Source organism: Bos grunniens, chromosome 11, assembly GCF_055505025.1.
Source record: "Bos grunniens cultivar Pamir isolate PY7600 chromosome 11, Bosgru_T2T1.0, whole genome shotgun sequence".
NCBI lineage: Eukaryota > Metazoa > Chordata > Mammalia > Artiodactyla > Bovidae > Bos > Bos grunniens.
The window spans coordinates 64,664,490-64,679,756 of record NC_141175.1 but is presented as its reverse complement, the minus strand read 5'-3'; the positions used below and the strand labels follow the sequence as shown (position 1 = coordinate 64,679,756).

Sequence of the window (15,267 nt, the reverse complement as noted above, 5' to 3'; positions counted from 1 at the left end):
GTTTCACTCAAACCACATGTCATGCTTTCCCCCTGGCATTCAGAATCAGAGTCCTTGAGTCACAGAAGAGCAACCTTGCATCTGAATCATCCCAGAGCTTGTGTCCCGCAGCCTCCCTGCCATCGTGCTATTTCTAGCCCTGACAGAGTCACCACTCTTTCCTCCGCCCCAATTCCTTTGACCCTCTACCTGCATCATGACATAAACTTTGGCACTGCCTCCACTATAGGAAGCCTCACTCTTTTCCTCAGTAGCTAGAATTATTGCCAATTTTCTTCTCTCATAAAAAGAGGGGGGAAAAAAGCTTTCAAGTTACTACATAGGAATTCAGAAGTTAAATAGCATCCCCCAAATAAATAGCACACACACTCACACACACAACCATCCCAAAACTATTGGCCTGAAAATTTGGCTATCCCACAGATGCCCCTTTTGATATAACTACATAAAAAGAGGTCAGGTCTCGGTCTGCAGACTGAGCTCAGTCTGTGGTCTGCCAAGAGTCACCAAAATAAAAGATCACCCAGAGAGCTGAAAGAACCAGTTTCACAGTGTGCACTCCACCTAGGGGTGCCCAAACAAGGTTGAAAATACAGCTTGGTATGTAATGGCTGTGTGGCATGTGAGACTGAGGCTGGCAGAGGGTGCTGAACAGCTTGCTGATATACTGGGCACAACTTGGCTCTAGGGAGGATCTAACTGAAAAGAAAGACCCAAATACACACACAGAGAGAGACAGAAAAGAGACCTAAAAGGAGACCAAGTGATGGAGGGAGACAGGATGAGTGACAGGGAGACAAAGAGGTAGGGAAGACAAAGGAGGTGCCCTCCTTTCCTTAATGCTCCTAGAGATTAGAAATGAAGCCACAATGAATAAATCGCCATCGTGGTTGGCGATGATGGAAACTTTTTTTCCTTGAGGGGAGAGAAAGCAGATAATACCTTCTCTCTATCCAATTTTTAAATAACCTGCTGAGAGCTGGGGAGAAAATGCAGACCAGGAAAAACAATAGCAACAGGCAGAGGAAAAGACAGCAACTGGACTAAGAACTGACTGTGAAAGCTCATGTGGCCATCAGATTGTTGTGGCTTTATGACTCTGATTTCTCCCTGTCAATAATTTTTACTCTTCTCTCCCCCAAACTTGTTCCCTTAGGCCCTGCTTTACTAAGCCTCAGACAATAGTGATCTCAGCATAGAGACATATAGCCAGCAGTCTCAGACCAAATCAGGAGACCAGGACACAAAGGGCAAAGGTTTGACCCTAAGAGAAATTTCTCATGGGGTCGGATCACACTGCCTGGCCCGAGGGATTTTTTTTTCCTCTGATATTGTTTTCTCTCTTCAAGTGACTGATTTTCCCAGCCAAATCTTTAACTCCCTTCCAAGAGGAGTGATGTTTGTCTCTTTGGGGTTTGGTTATAGGTGTCTTCCTCCTGCCTTTTCCCATCATTTTTTTTTTCTTTTAAAGCTGCCACATCTCCAAGTCTCAGCCTGATGATATGGGCTATGCATCCAGGGCTGGACTACACCAGCTCCCACCTCCCTGGGACCTCCCACCACCCACCCCTCTCCCTGCCCACGTCCTCCGGAGACTTAGCATCTCTCAAAACTGCCGGATGACGCATGGCCAATTGGAAGACATTTGTTACTTGCAAATGTTCAAATCAACACTTACTCTTGTCTCAAAGTCTGCAGGGAAAACCAAGTCTGACTACTACTTGCAGTTTTTTGGGGGGCTAGCGGGGGAAATATACGGGAGTTGAGGCCTCGGTGCAGAAGAGAAGTGTTTTCATTTGGCTGCAGCATTTGATCTTTGAGGCCCAAGAGCTGGAGAGGGGATCTTGGGGCAGAAAGCAGGCTTTTCCCTGCTCAGGAGCAGGACAGGGTCTTCTGGCCTTGCCATTGTACTTGAGCCTCAGAGTCCCAGGGCTGTGTCAATCATCTCTGTCAGCATTTTGATAGTGGCAGAGGTGGGGAGGAATTTGTCCCATAGTCAGTGAAAGGTCAGTAAAAGGCACAGGGCACTATCATGGCAGCTCCTCACCTGGTCCCTTTCTGTCCTCTGAGCCCAAAATTCTCTCCACTCCCCCAGACCTGGCAGAATTTCCTAGCCTTTCTATTACCATCTATAAAGACTTTCCTGGCTACTCCAGCTCTTTCAATCTCTAGCTCTCTTTGAAGTAGCTTTTTTCACCCTCTCTTGCCTTGTAACTGCCTTGTAGAGTTGGCTAACTTTCAGTTATAATGTTCAGTCCTAATGATATTTTATAATCTGGGAAATAGTATCTCTAGTCTCAGGAAATTCTCAGCCCTCAAATACTGTTTCCACATCTTTTCCTCTGTTTTCCCCTCTTGGGACTCCTTTTAAACATATGGTGGGGGCTTTTGAGCTGTTATTCAGATTTCTTAACTTTTTTTTCATGTTTCCCATTTGACTGGGTCTTTATTCCACATTTGGGGGCATTTCCTCAGCTCAGATTTCCAGTTTCATAATTCTTTTTTTTTTTTTTTTTTTGCTGTGTGCAATATGCTATTTGGTCTATTGTGTAGGGTTTAAAATATACTGGCAAATCCTTTGACAGCTTTTTCTCCAAGAGGTGGAGTCTAACTCCTCTCTGCTTGAGTTAGGGCTAGTTTTAATGACTCTCATCTAGTGAATAGAATATGGTGTAACTGACAATGTATAACTTCTAAGACTTGGTCATAAAAAGCATTGTTGCTTCCTTCCTCTGTGTTCTCGCTCACTTGCTCTAGGGGAAACCAGCTGCCACATCATGAGGACAATCAAAGCGAACTACAAGAGCCCCACATGGGGAGGAACTGAGGTCATCTGCTAACAGGCCCAAGAAGGATCCATCTTATCTCCAGCCTCAGGCCTTTACATGATGGCAGATCTTGCTGACATCTTCACTATAACCTCATGAGAGACCTTAAACCAAAACCAGCTAGCTAACCCATTCCTGAATTCCTGACACAAAGCAACTGTGAGATAACAAATGTTTGTTTTAAGCTACTAAGTTTTGCTTAAACTTTGCATGATTTTTAACTAATCCACCCATAGACTCAATTGTTTAGCTCTAGCAACTATTTCTTCATTCTTAAAGTTTCTAATTTTTCCAAAACCACCTGTTCTTGTTTCATTGCCTTCTGTTTTTATTTCATCGTTTCTATGTTCTCCCTTATCTTCAAAAACATTTAAATTATTCATTTTTAAACGTTTTTATTGTTCTATAGCCTCCTTTCTTTGAATATTGATACCTCCAATTGCTCAGTTTGTTATTTATCACTCATGGTGTTGGACTTCCTGGGCACTATGTAATTTTTATTTGTGAAATTATCTTTTATAAATATTTCTTCCTATGACTATCCAGAAAACCCAGGGTAGGTTTAAGGAGAAATTGATAACCAGGTTTAGGCTTCTCAGCTCAAAGTAATCTGCTTACTCACCCTGGCCCTGAGCACACACGGTGGTCCCAAAATGCCGTAATGCTGGGTGGTACTTCTCAGAACCTTAGCCACAACCTTCAGAAGGGAGAAAGGAGAAAACCCCTCAGAAAGGAAAGCAGGGATTTTCTGCGGACGGCCTCCCACATTTAATGGGGAGAATCTGATCCCAGGCCTTATCTTTATATAGGCTGTATAACTCAAGCCTCCAGCATTCAGTAAAATAGGATCCCAACTTGAGCCTAGTGATTAGCCAGTCCCTTCCTAGTCCACACAAGTTTAACAGGTAAGGCCTCCATATTTCAGTGAGAACCATGTATTAAATCATTTTATGGAAATCTCTCCATTTATAACTGCGGAAATTTCTACTCTTGATTTAAGCATTGATTGCTGCTGCTGCTGCTGCTGCTAAGTCACTTCAGTCGTGTCTGACTCTGTGCGACCCCATAGACGGCAGCCCACCAGGCTCCCCCGTCCCTGGGATTCTCCAGGCAAGAACACTGGAGTGGGTTGCCATTTCCTTCTCCAATGCATGAAAGTGAAAAGTGAAAGTGAAGTCGTTCAATCATGTCCGACTCTTCGAGACCCCATGGACTGCAGCCTACCAGGCTCCTCCGTCCATGGGATTTTCCAGGCAAGAGTACTAGAGTGGGGTGCCGTTGCTTTCTCCTAAGCATTGATTGGGTACTTGTTAAAACTTTTTTCCCATCATCTGTAAGTGTTCAAGGTAAAAGGGAAAAGCTTTAGCCTGCAGTCAATATATTTGCCCTGTACCAGAAGTCTTATTTGCTAACCTTCCACATTTATTTATCCTCTCTCCTCTGTCACACCTTAAAACTCGAAAACACAGGGCCAGGATTATACCCATTTTTTTACTTCTCTTCATTGGAAGAGCAAAGTGTTTTCAACATGGGAGCCTCTCTATAAACATTTGATTGACAGATGAGGGGACGATGTAATGGGGAGATTTGGAAGGAAAAGGAATTAAAACTTCTCCCATGTATCACTAGGATTTCTGACCCTCAGATCTAGAACCCTGCTAAGAAGATGGTTCTTAGCTTTCCTGGATCATGGACACTTTTAAGTTAGACCCTCTCTGCAGGAAAAAAAAGAAAAAATATATGTATACACACACACACACACACACACACACACACACACATGACACCCAAACACAAAATTCTGCATTCTATTTCAGAGAGCTAAGGAATTTTAAAAATTAACTCTAAAATATTAAAAATGTTTCTCATGTCCCTTAACAAAATTTCTTTTGGTGTTGTCAGTCATGCTTTTTCTTGCCACTTACCAAAGATCTTTTTTTTTTTTAATCATTAGAAATCACCCTGTCCAGTGTCCTCCCTTGACAGACATGGAAGTTCAGGTCCTGAGAGCCTGTAGAACTCGCCCAAGCTAATCCTGGTCTGACCTCTGGCTAGATGCAGCGCTACTAATAGCTGTTCCCCACTATCTAGATTTCTTCTTAGAACTCTGGAACTAGGTACACTCCTATGTGGTAGCACCACAGAAAGTTATATCTAATCCTATCAATAATGATACTAGTTTGTTCCCAATATGGAACCCATACTTTACTCTCCTTTACAAATACTCCCTTGTACCTAGCCTTTTGCTGTTGATCACTAAATTCAACTGATACATCTGAAAAAGGTACTTAACAATCTCAGCCCCCTTAGCCAATTGAGCTTGTCATGCTCCCATCTGTCATTCAAGGTCAATTCAGCCAACATTTATTGATGCCTGGTATTTACCACAAACTGCTCTCAACACTAAAAATACAAAAATGACCAAGGTCACACTAGGCTCATTGGCTAATGGAATGATGGACATGTGGACACATAACTATAAAAAATGTACATCTGAACTAGGGGCATGTACAAAGTGGATACCCTTCTAACAAAAACTATAATTACTTTCAAAAAGTGGAAATTGTTTAAACTACATCCTCAATTCACCAGAGAACTAATATGAAAATTATAAACAAAAATGATAATACCCCCCAACGCCTTCAGTTCCTTGATTTTTTTTAATTCACTCATAAATAATTTTAGAAGTGGGAGAAAAAAGTACACAGAAAATTATAAACAGGAATATATGACATGCTCTTAAATTCTATAGTCAGAGAGCAAGTGTGAAATTCACTGTCATGTCCAACTCTTTGCTACCCCATGGGCTGCAGCCCACCAGGCTCCTCTGTTCATGGGATTTCCCAGGCAAGAATACTGGAGTAGGTAGCCATTCCCTTTTCCAGGGATGACTCCCTTACCAACCCAGGGATTGAACCAGGTCTCCTGCATTGCAGGCAGATTCTTTACCATCTAAGCCACCAGGGAAGCCCCTCAGAGAGCAAATATATACCCTTAAATGTTTTCATCAGTAATTGTAAAAGGATAAAAATATATAAACTAAAATCGAATGACTTAGAAAAATGAAATCAAATGACTTAGAAAAAATTTTTTAAATTATTAACAGAAATTAATATATTAGAAAAGAGTTGGTCTTATAAGTTGAAAATATATAAGCATTCAAAATTAGGGGAAAAAATATATAATCCATTGACTTGAAAATATTTTTACTCATTTAAGAATTTCATGTGACATAGTATAACAAATAAAAAAAATCTTTGTAAAATAGATAATTTTATAAGAAAATGCAGATTACCAAAATTGTATGCAAAAGAAGTAGACAAGTTAAACAAATAAATGCCATGGAAGAAATTGGAAAAGTCTGCCAAGGGATTAAACCCAGATGGCTCTATGGGCAAATTCTTTCAAACTTTCAAGAAATCAACTATTCTATTGCTATATAAAATGTTCCAGACCATAAAATTTTTTTAAATCTTCCTTGTTTATTTTGTGAAGTTAGCATAACACCAATATAAAAATCTGACAAAGACAAAAACAGCACAATAAACAGTCTAACAAAACTTTGGACAATCTCATATTAGTAGAAGTGAAAAGATCAAAACTCTTCAAGGGTGGGTTAAGTACACTCATTATTACCACTGTAATTGAAATTTTTTTCTAGACATTTAGCCAATACAGTAAGACAGGAAGAAATAAGAAATGCAAACAGTGAAAAGGAGACCAAATTGGCATTATTTGCATAAACTGATAGTCACCAATCCAGAAACTCAAGGGTAGTAAGCCACCAAAACAAATTACCCATTTAACTAGACAATTACAAAATAAATACATATATATATATAACAATAACTCCTTAAAATAGCAGCAATAACCACTCAGTAAATATAATGCGTAAAGAGTTTTATTTCTAATAGCAACAAAAATACAAAGATTCTTGGAATAAATTTAGTGAAAATTGTGCAGGATCTTTATAAAGCTAATGATATGATTTACAAAAACCAATGAAGAATACTTGAGTATAGAAGGAGTGCTATATATTGTGTCTGAAAGGTGAGATTTAATAATGGAAAGCTGTAAATTCTCCCCAAGTTAATGGACTTTTACTCAAAATCACAATGAAAATTTGAAAAAAAAAAAGTGGTTTTGAATTTCAAAAATTGTTTTGAAGAATCAAGCATAATGACAAGTTGAACTTCAGCTGCCAAAAGAAGTTATAAATCTAGTAAATAAAATAATACAGAACAGAACAATAAGAACCAAAACAGGCCCAACCAGATAAAAATTTAGTCTAGGAAATGTGTGACATTTCAAATGAACAAGAAAAATAAAATGTTTAAAAATGAGTTGTAGGACAACTATTTGAAATAAAATGTAAAATTCAATCCTTACCTTATATGGCATGCCAAAATTCCAAATGGATTTTTAAAACAAAATGTCAAAAAAATAATGAAAGAACAAAAATGTAGATGAACTTTGATTGATGGTGTGTACATAAAACTTTTCTATGAATAAAATTAAGGAGGAAGGAAGGAGGAGGGAAGGGAAGGAGGAAATATTACAGATTTAACTACATGAAAGCTAATTCTAGAAATAAAAATGACATAAACAAGCACTGAAGGCAAATATCAACCTCATAAAAACTTTACAATATGAAACAGATAAAGAATTAACATTTATATAATTAGCTCTTGCAAATCTATAGGAAAAATTAAAATATTGCTAAAAATAAGCAAATGAGATAGACAAGCAATTCAGAAAAGGAAAAACCACAAATAATATAGAAGTATTTGAAATGGTTGGCTTCAATAATAACCAAATAAATTCAAGATAAACAGAGCACTACATTTCATTTAATTTCAAAAATTGAAATATCCAAGTCTGGTGAGGATACAGGGTAATGACTTTCTTAAATATATTTTGTTGGCAGAGTTGTAAGTTAATGCAATTCTGAGGAACAATTTAGTAATATGTGTAAAAAACTACACAGATATTCACCACTTTAACTTAGGATTTCCACCTCTCCAGTTTTACCCAAAGAAAATGAACAACGCTGCTTACAAACATATGCATACAAGAATATTCTCTTTAGTATGACTTCAATAGAGCAGAGTTTGAATCCTCCAAAATATATACTTAGGCCCTGATTAAATGACTTACAGCATATCCACATGCAAACTCATTAATATTTTATCTACATATAATCTAATGACTTAAACAGTTAGAACCTGACATGGAACAACGGACTGGTTCCAAATTGGGAAAGGAGTACGTCAAGGCTGTGTATTGTCACCTTGCTTATTTAACTTATATGCAGAGTGCATCATGTGAAATGCCAGGCTGGATGAAGCACAAGCTGGAATCAAGATTGCCGGGAGAAGTATCAATAACCTCAGATACGCAGATGACACCACCCTTATGACAGAAAATGAAGAGGCACTAAAGAGCCTCTTGAGGAAAGTGAAAGAGGAGAATAAGAAAGCTGACTTAGAACTCAACTTTCAAAAAATGAAGATCATGGCATCTGGTCCCATCACTTCATGACAAATAGATGGGGAAACAATGGAAACAGTGAGAGACTTTATTTTCTTGGGCCCCAAAATCACTGCAGATGGTGATTGCAGCCATGAAGTTAAAAGATGCTTGCCCCCTGGAAGAAAAGCTATGACCAACCTAGACAGCATATTAAAAAGCAGAGACATTACTTTGCCAACAAAGGTCCATCTAGTCAAAGCTATGGTTTTTCCAGCAGTCACGTATGGATGTGAGAATTGGACCATAAAGAAAGCTGAGCACCAAAGAATTGATGCGTTTGATCTGTGAACTTGGAGAAGACTCTTGAGAGTCCCTTGGACTGTAAGGAGATCCAACCAGTCCATTCTAAAGGAGATCAGCCCTAGGTATTCTTTGGAAGGAATGATGCTAAAGCTGAAACTCCAATACTTTGGCCACCTCATGTGAAGAACTGACTCATTGGAAAAGACCCTGATGCTGGGAAAGATTGAAGGCAGGAGGAGAAGGGGACGCCAGAGGACGAGGTGGTTGGATGGCATCACCGATTCAATGAACATGAGTTTGAGCAAGCTCTGGGAGTTGGTGATGGACAGGGAAGCCTGGCATGCTGCAGTCCACGGGGTTGCAAAGAGTCAGACGTGACTGAGCAACTGAACTGAACTGAACTGAATCTAATGACTGGAGAAGGAAATGGCAGCCCACTCCAGTATTCTTTCCTGGAAAATCCCATGAACAGAGAAGCCTGGCAGCAGGCTATATATAGTTCATATGGTCGCAAAGAATTGGACATGACTGAAGTAGATTAGTCTGCCTGTAACCTAATGACACGAGAAAATGTCCAAGATACATCGCTAAGGAAAATGTTACAAAGCAGTGTGCAGAATACAGTCTTACTGGTGCTTTAAGTCTTCAATCATGAGATTTTTTATTTAGTGTCTATCTTGTTCACTCTCACACTGCTAGAATATTCTCACCTCTGACTGTATGTTAGAATAATCTGGAACACTTTTATAAAATACCCCTGCCTGGGCTCCACCCCCAAAATATTAAAACAGCATTTCTGCAGATGTTAGTTGTTTTGTTCTTTTTTTTTAATTTCTTCAAGTGATTCTAATGTGCAGCCAGTGTTAAAACTACTTCTGTGTACAACAGTGATTCTCAACCTGGGCAATTTTGCCCCAAAGGTATATTTGGCAATATCTGGAGACAATTTTGATTTGCATCCCAACCTGGATTGAAGGATTCTACTGGTGTCTGATGGGTCGGGGCCGGGTTTCACGGGGGGAATTTATCACTCTGAAAGTTAAAGTTACAACTCCCAGTATCTCAGAATTTAACAGTATTGGCTTCCCAGGTGGTGCTAGTGGTCAAGAATCCACCTGCCCGTTCTGGAAACATAAGAGATGCGTGTTCAATCCCTGGGTTGGGAAGATCCCCTGGAGGAGGGCAGAGCACCCTACTTCAATATTCTTGCCTGGAGAGTTCCATGGACAAAGGATCCTGGCAGGCTACAGTCCACAGGGTTGCAAAGAGTTATACATGACTAAAACAACTTAGCACGCAGCACGAAGGAAAGGTCATCAAAGAGATACTTAGGTTAAAATGAAGCCTTACCATAGGCCTAAGTCCAGTATGACCCTGTATTTATAAGAAGAGAGACACCAGGAACACAAATGCACAGAGAAAAGGCCAGGAGACAGCAGCCATCTGCAGGCCAAGGGGAGAGGCCTCAAGTGAAACCAACACCCCCAACACCTTGTTCTTGGACTTCCAGCCTCCAGAATGGTAAGAAAGTAAATGTCTACTGCACAATCCCCCTACTCTGGCATTTTATTATGGCAGCCTTAGGGAACAGGGATGCTGGCTAGATTTCATAAAATGCATGGGACATTCTCCACAACAAAGAATTATCTGACCCCAAAATGTCAATCATGCCAAGGTTGAGAAACACTGCTTTAGAACCTAGCTTGGTGTCAAGTGTAGATAGATAACTAACAAATATTTTCTTGAGTGAGATACTCAGTGGGTAAAAATCAGCAGGATTTGGTCACCAGTTGAATGGAAAGAGAGAGCCACAGGGAAGAGTCAAGAATGGTGACCACGACTTCCCTGGTGGTCCAGTGGTTAAGAATCAGCCTGCCAATGAGAGGGACACAGGTTCAATCCCAGGTCCAGGGAAGATTCTACATGCCGCAGAGCAACTAAGCCCACGTGCTTAGTTGCTTACTGAAGCCTGAGCACCTAGAGCCTGTGTTCCACAAGAGAGGCCACTGCAACGAGAAGCCCGAGCAGCCCAAGGAAGAGTAGCCCCCGCTCACCGCAACTAGCGAAAGTCCAAGTGCAGCAGCAAAGACCCAGTGTAGCCAAAAATTAACAATTAAAAAAAAAAAAAAGAGGAAGAATGGTGACAAGATTTATGTTTGGGCTGACGAGGTGAGTGGGGAAGGCAGAATGCAGCAGGATGGCCAGGGTGGAGTCAGGAATCAGGTGGAAGCGGAAGTGGGCATCCAGCGGAGGTGTTCAGTGACCAGTCAGAAATGGACTGCTGGAAATAGAACAAGGCATTGCCAGTGTGCAGGGAGAGAGGTTCAGCTGCTGCGAGGAAATAAGATAGCCCCCAGGGGAGCATCTAGAATGAGCGAAGTACCAACAAGGGAACCTTGAAGATCAGTAATATTTAAAGGGAAGGCAGAGGAAAAAAGGAGCCTGCCCATCAGATAAAGGAAGAAAAAAGAGGCCAATTAAGAACCTTCATCTGAGGGCAGCCCTGAAAGCTATAATAATCTTATGTGTTAACCTGCCTAGGCTGTAGCACCCAATTAATCAACCAAACACTAATCCAGGTGTTGCTGTGGACATATTTTATAGATGTGCTTAGTATCTCCAATCAGTTGACTTTAAGTAAAGGATATCATCCTAGATAGCATAAGCCTCATCCAGTCAGTTGAAAGGCCATAAGAGCTAAACTGAAGTTTCCTGAGGAAGTAGAAATTCTGCCTCAAGACTGAAGCACCAGCTCCTACCTGAGTTTCCAGCCAGCTAGCCAGCCGTACAGATTTCAGACTCGCCAGGGCCTACAACTTCATAAACCAATTCCTTGTTGTTTCTCTGAAGAACCTTGACTGAAGCCAAGAAAAGGTCAGAACTGATGGATCCATCCTGCACCTTTATGCACTGGCTTTGACATATATGAGTGAAAAAAGAGGTCACTCCACACCCACGATGAGAACTCAGGAGAGGAGAAATTGAGGAAAGAGAGAAGAGGTCTGGGAGGGAGAGCACAGGAAGATTTCGAAAATGCGCGCCTGCCTGTGGAAATGAGGAGGGGCCAGGACGAGGGAACACAGGCAGACCAAGTCAGGATAAGGGCGCCCGGCTGTCCCACACTACCTCTGCTATCATTTGTGAGCACTCACCATATTCAGTGTCATCTGAAGCAGTTTACACTCATTAACTGTCACCATGAACCTTCTTGAGGGAGTTTTCATCTTTATTTTGCAAACATGGCAACTGGACCGAAGAGGAACTAATTACACTAGATCCTTCACTAGAATGTAGGGGAGCCCAGATCCGAATTCAGTCTCCTCCAACTCCACACTTGTGTTGTTGACCACCAAGCTGTTATTTCACGAATTACTTGATGGAAATGTTAGGAGTACAGAAAATGGAGTTCTAATGCTGATTCTACCCTGATTGGCTGCAGGGCATCTATCTACAGGCAGATGGTGGAGAGGTTTGAGTGGGTGGAAGTCATCTGCTATGATGGAACAGACCAGCCTTTGGCATCAGACACCTGGATCTGGATCTCAAGTCTACCATTTATTGGTTGGGTAGCCTGGGGCCGGTTTCTTACTCTCCCATGATTTAGCCTCATCTTTAAAACAAAGATTAATGATACCTACCTTTAAAAGATTGTAATTTCTGAGACAGCATCCATAAAGCACAGAGCACATAGTAAGTATTCAAAAATGATAGCTTAATTTCATCCTCAATTTTTCTCTGGTCCATTCTACCCCCTACAGCTTTGGACTGGTCCAGTAAGATGACAAATCCAAACATCCTTGATAAATTCAGGGCATCATCATTACGGGAGGAAAGGATGCAAACTTTGTGCTTTATATAAAACTCAGCCACCAACTGGGGCTTCCCTGATGGCTCAGATGGTAAAGAATCTGCCTGTGATGCAAAAGACCTGGGTTTGATCTCTGGGTCCAGAAGGTCCCCTGGAGAAAGGAATGACAAGCCACTCCAGTGTTCTTGCCTAGAGAATTCCATGGACAGAGGGGCCTGGCAAGCTATAGTCCATGGGGTCACAAAGAGTTGTACATGACTGGAGACTAACAACAAGTAAGTCATGTAAACCCACGTACCTCAGTTGCCCGTTTTAAATGTAGACATAGTGAACATTAGGTTTATGAGGACAAATGAGTGCAGTTTTTAATTATTACAAATTGTATTTCGGGTCATATGGTTGTTTTGGACTTCTAAACAGCCAGGTGACATCCCAGGCTCCCCCCATTTCCATATCCTACAGTGGGATATCATTCCCTCATATCAGTTTGTCTCCTCAAGGATACACTAGCTCGAACTTTACAGAATTTTCTTTTATTCCTTCAACTTCTGACACCATGAACAACTCAAGCCTGGCTTTCCCTGTCATCTTCTCCCCCAGAGTTGCCATATGGCTGAGCCGATGTCCTTCCTCTACTTCCTTTCTTGTTACTACAGGTCCAGTAGTATTGCACAAACATGCTCAACGGGAAGGGTCAAGCTCCATTTCAAGCCTGAGGTCTGGGATTACATCAAATCCGTAACGTTTATCTGCCTTTGCCATCAGCCAAATACTTCCCAATTTAGGTCTCACTCACATCAAGACTGAGTTATCTGGGCTGCCACATGCCCTGCTCTCTCCTCCATTTTTCTCACTTAATTTCAAGGGTAACAGCTCCCAAACCCACTTAGGCCCATGTAATGGTCACAGACAGCATGGCTACTGGGGGCCAGGCAGCATTTCTACCTGAAGCAGCTGCGGGGGCTCTCCGCAGTAAGCAGGCCATTTCTGTTGGGCTGGAAGGTGGGGAGACCTGCATAAAAGACTTTTTGTCTCAATTAAGTAAGAAGCTGATTTGAGCCCCATTTCCAATGTGTCTCATTCTCCCTTGCCTTGGGCACACAGTGAATATCATTCTCACATGAGAGAACCCCTCCATTATTCCATGCACAGCCCTAACTTAGGGGCAGAGAGATACTGACTTGCCCCAAACACCACCAGTCTTGTGGGATTCCACTTAGGAGATGACCCCTGCCAGCAGATGTCGTGTCTTCCTTTTCTCTCACCTCTGTGCTCATAAATTCATTTTATTGCCACTATCTACAAGGAATAATTGGGTACATCCCCAGTGCTTAGGGCAGTGCCTGAAACCCAAGAGATACTTTATAAATATTTTTGTAATGAATAAATACATAAATGATGCACAAATTAAAAGTTCAAGTGGGGGTTAGAAGGGAAAACAGAGTTTGGGGTTTAGTTTTGTTTGGTTTTGTTTTGTATTTAAATCAAAGAGGAGAAGAAAGAACTATAATTTGGGCTCCAAATTAGAAGGCAGCTAGGCCTAGGAAAAAGTAAGTCATTTGTTTGACCATTTGGGGGTCTAATGATGGACCAGCAGGTACCCACTGTTGACAGCTCAAGGCATGGCTCTAGAAATCTTCTTGGTCCAAGAAGTCTCATCCACCAGATTAGGGCTTCTCTCCTGCAGCCTCTGTGCTTCCCTTCTGCCTTGTTTTGCTCATCCCGCTCCATGTACACAACCTGAACGAGGTTACTTAACCCTGACAGCTTTCTCTAGGGAGCAATTAGAGCCTTTAAGATCTTACCTATGCTTCACCAGAAGTCTTCTCATTAAATAGTTACTTAAAATGTTCCCGGGGCCTAAGACATTAAGATTTAAAGGAAACAATTGACTGCTTTTTTCCATGCCAAATCAGACCGTTGTTTAACGTGGTGAGAGCTACCACTGAGGTTACTGAAGTAGAAAAAGGGGGTCATATGTTGCTGGAGAAAAGAAGTTAGCTGGGAAATTAAAAGCAAGACAAGCTTAGGGAGTGAATGAGTCACTGCGATGTCCTCAGGAATCAGGCTTTGCAGGAGTCTGAAAGTGAGACCTGAACTGGCCTCTGGAAGTTCCAGAGCATCTCTGTACTGTATCTCAGTCAGACAGGAGCTACCGGAGAGACGCCTGCCAAGGGAGGGAGGCTTCCTGGAGAAAGAAGTCCTGACTTGCCTAGAAGGATGGCAGGTCTGACTGGGAGGGGAAGCAGAAGACAAAAATACAGCACTGTGTACAAGGGGTGAGAGACAGCAGGGCTGGAAGCTTGTTTTGAAGCAGGAGATGAAGTTCTCCTTTCTGACTAGGCCTGACTCTGGTGAGAGAATCTCACCATTCGTGGGAAAGTGCTTTGGGAAACACCAAAGTGTCTGACTTATGTGGGGAATTCATTACTGAGTCATCTTAGAGTTCTGACTTGTGATCATGGTTCCAGTTTATTAAATATTTATCCAAAATTTCTAAATGGGATTATGTCAGATCAGAAAATGGAGATAGATGTCATCTCCTTCAAACTTGAAATGTACTAACTCAGGACAGAAAGAGGCCTTCTAAACGGGTGGGGATGGACCAACTCATCTGTTTATTGTCCAGCTCAGGATAAATGGAAAACATCCCTGGATCCCTCTAGACACATATGGCTTTCTGTTTACCAGAACTTTATCAGAGAGAATTCTTCACTTTTCTGAGCCGTGAGTTTATGCAGGCATCAGGATAACTCAGTAATTATGTCTCCACACAAACAAAACTGGGATGATATTTTGCTTTCCCATCATTTGCCATGAAGGCCTTTTCTCTTTGCAGGGTGGGGTACAGCCAGA

The 15,267-nt window shown here is 41.5% G+C and overlaps 1 long non-coding RNA gene across 10 annotated transcripts in view; it reads right to left on the bottom strand.

Annotated features, from left to right (window-relative positions):
* Positions 1-15,267, bottom strand: part of LOC147363259 (uncharacterized) — a 408,991-nt gene that overhangs the window by 288,863 nt on the left and 104,861 nt on the right. The window contains exon 2 of one of the 10 annotated variants that reach the window (XR_015135903.1): positions 3,451-3,525. The exons of the other annotated variants lie outside the window; for them this stretch is intronic. This is a non-coding gene — a long non-coding RNA (uncharacterized LOC147363259). The remainder of the gene's footprint in view (positions 1-3,450; positions 3,526-15,267) is intronic. 10 annotated transcript variants of the gene reach the window in all.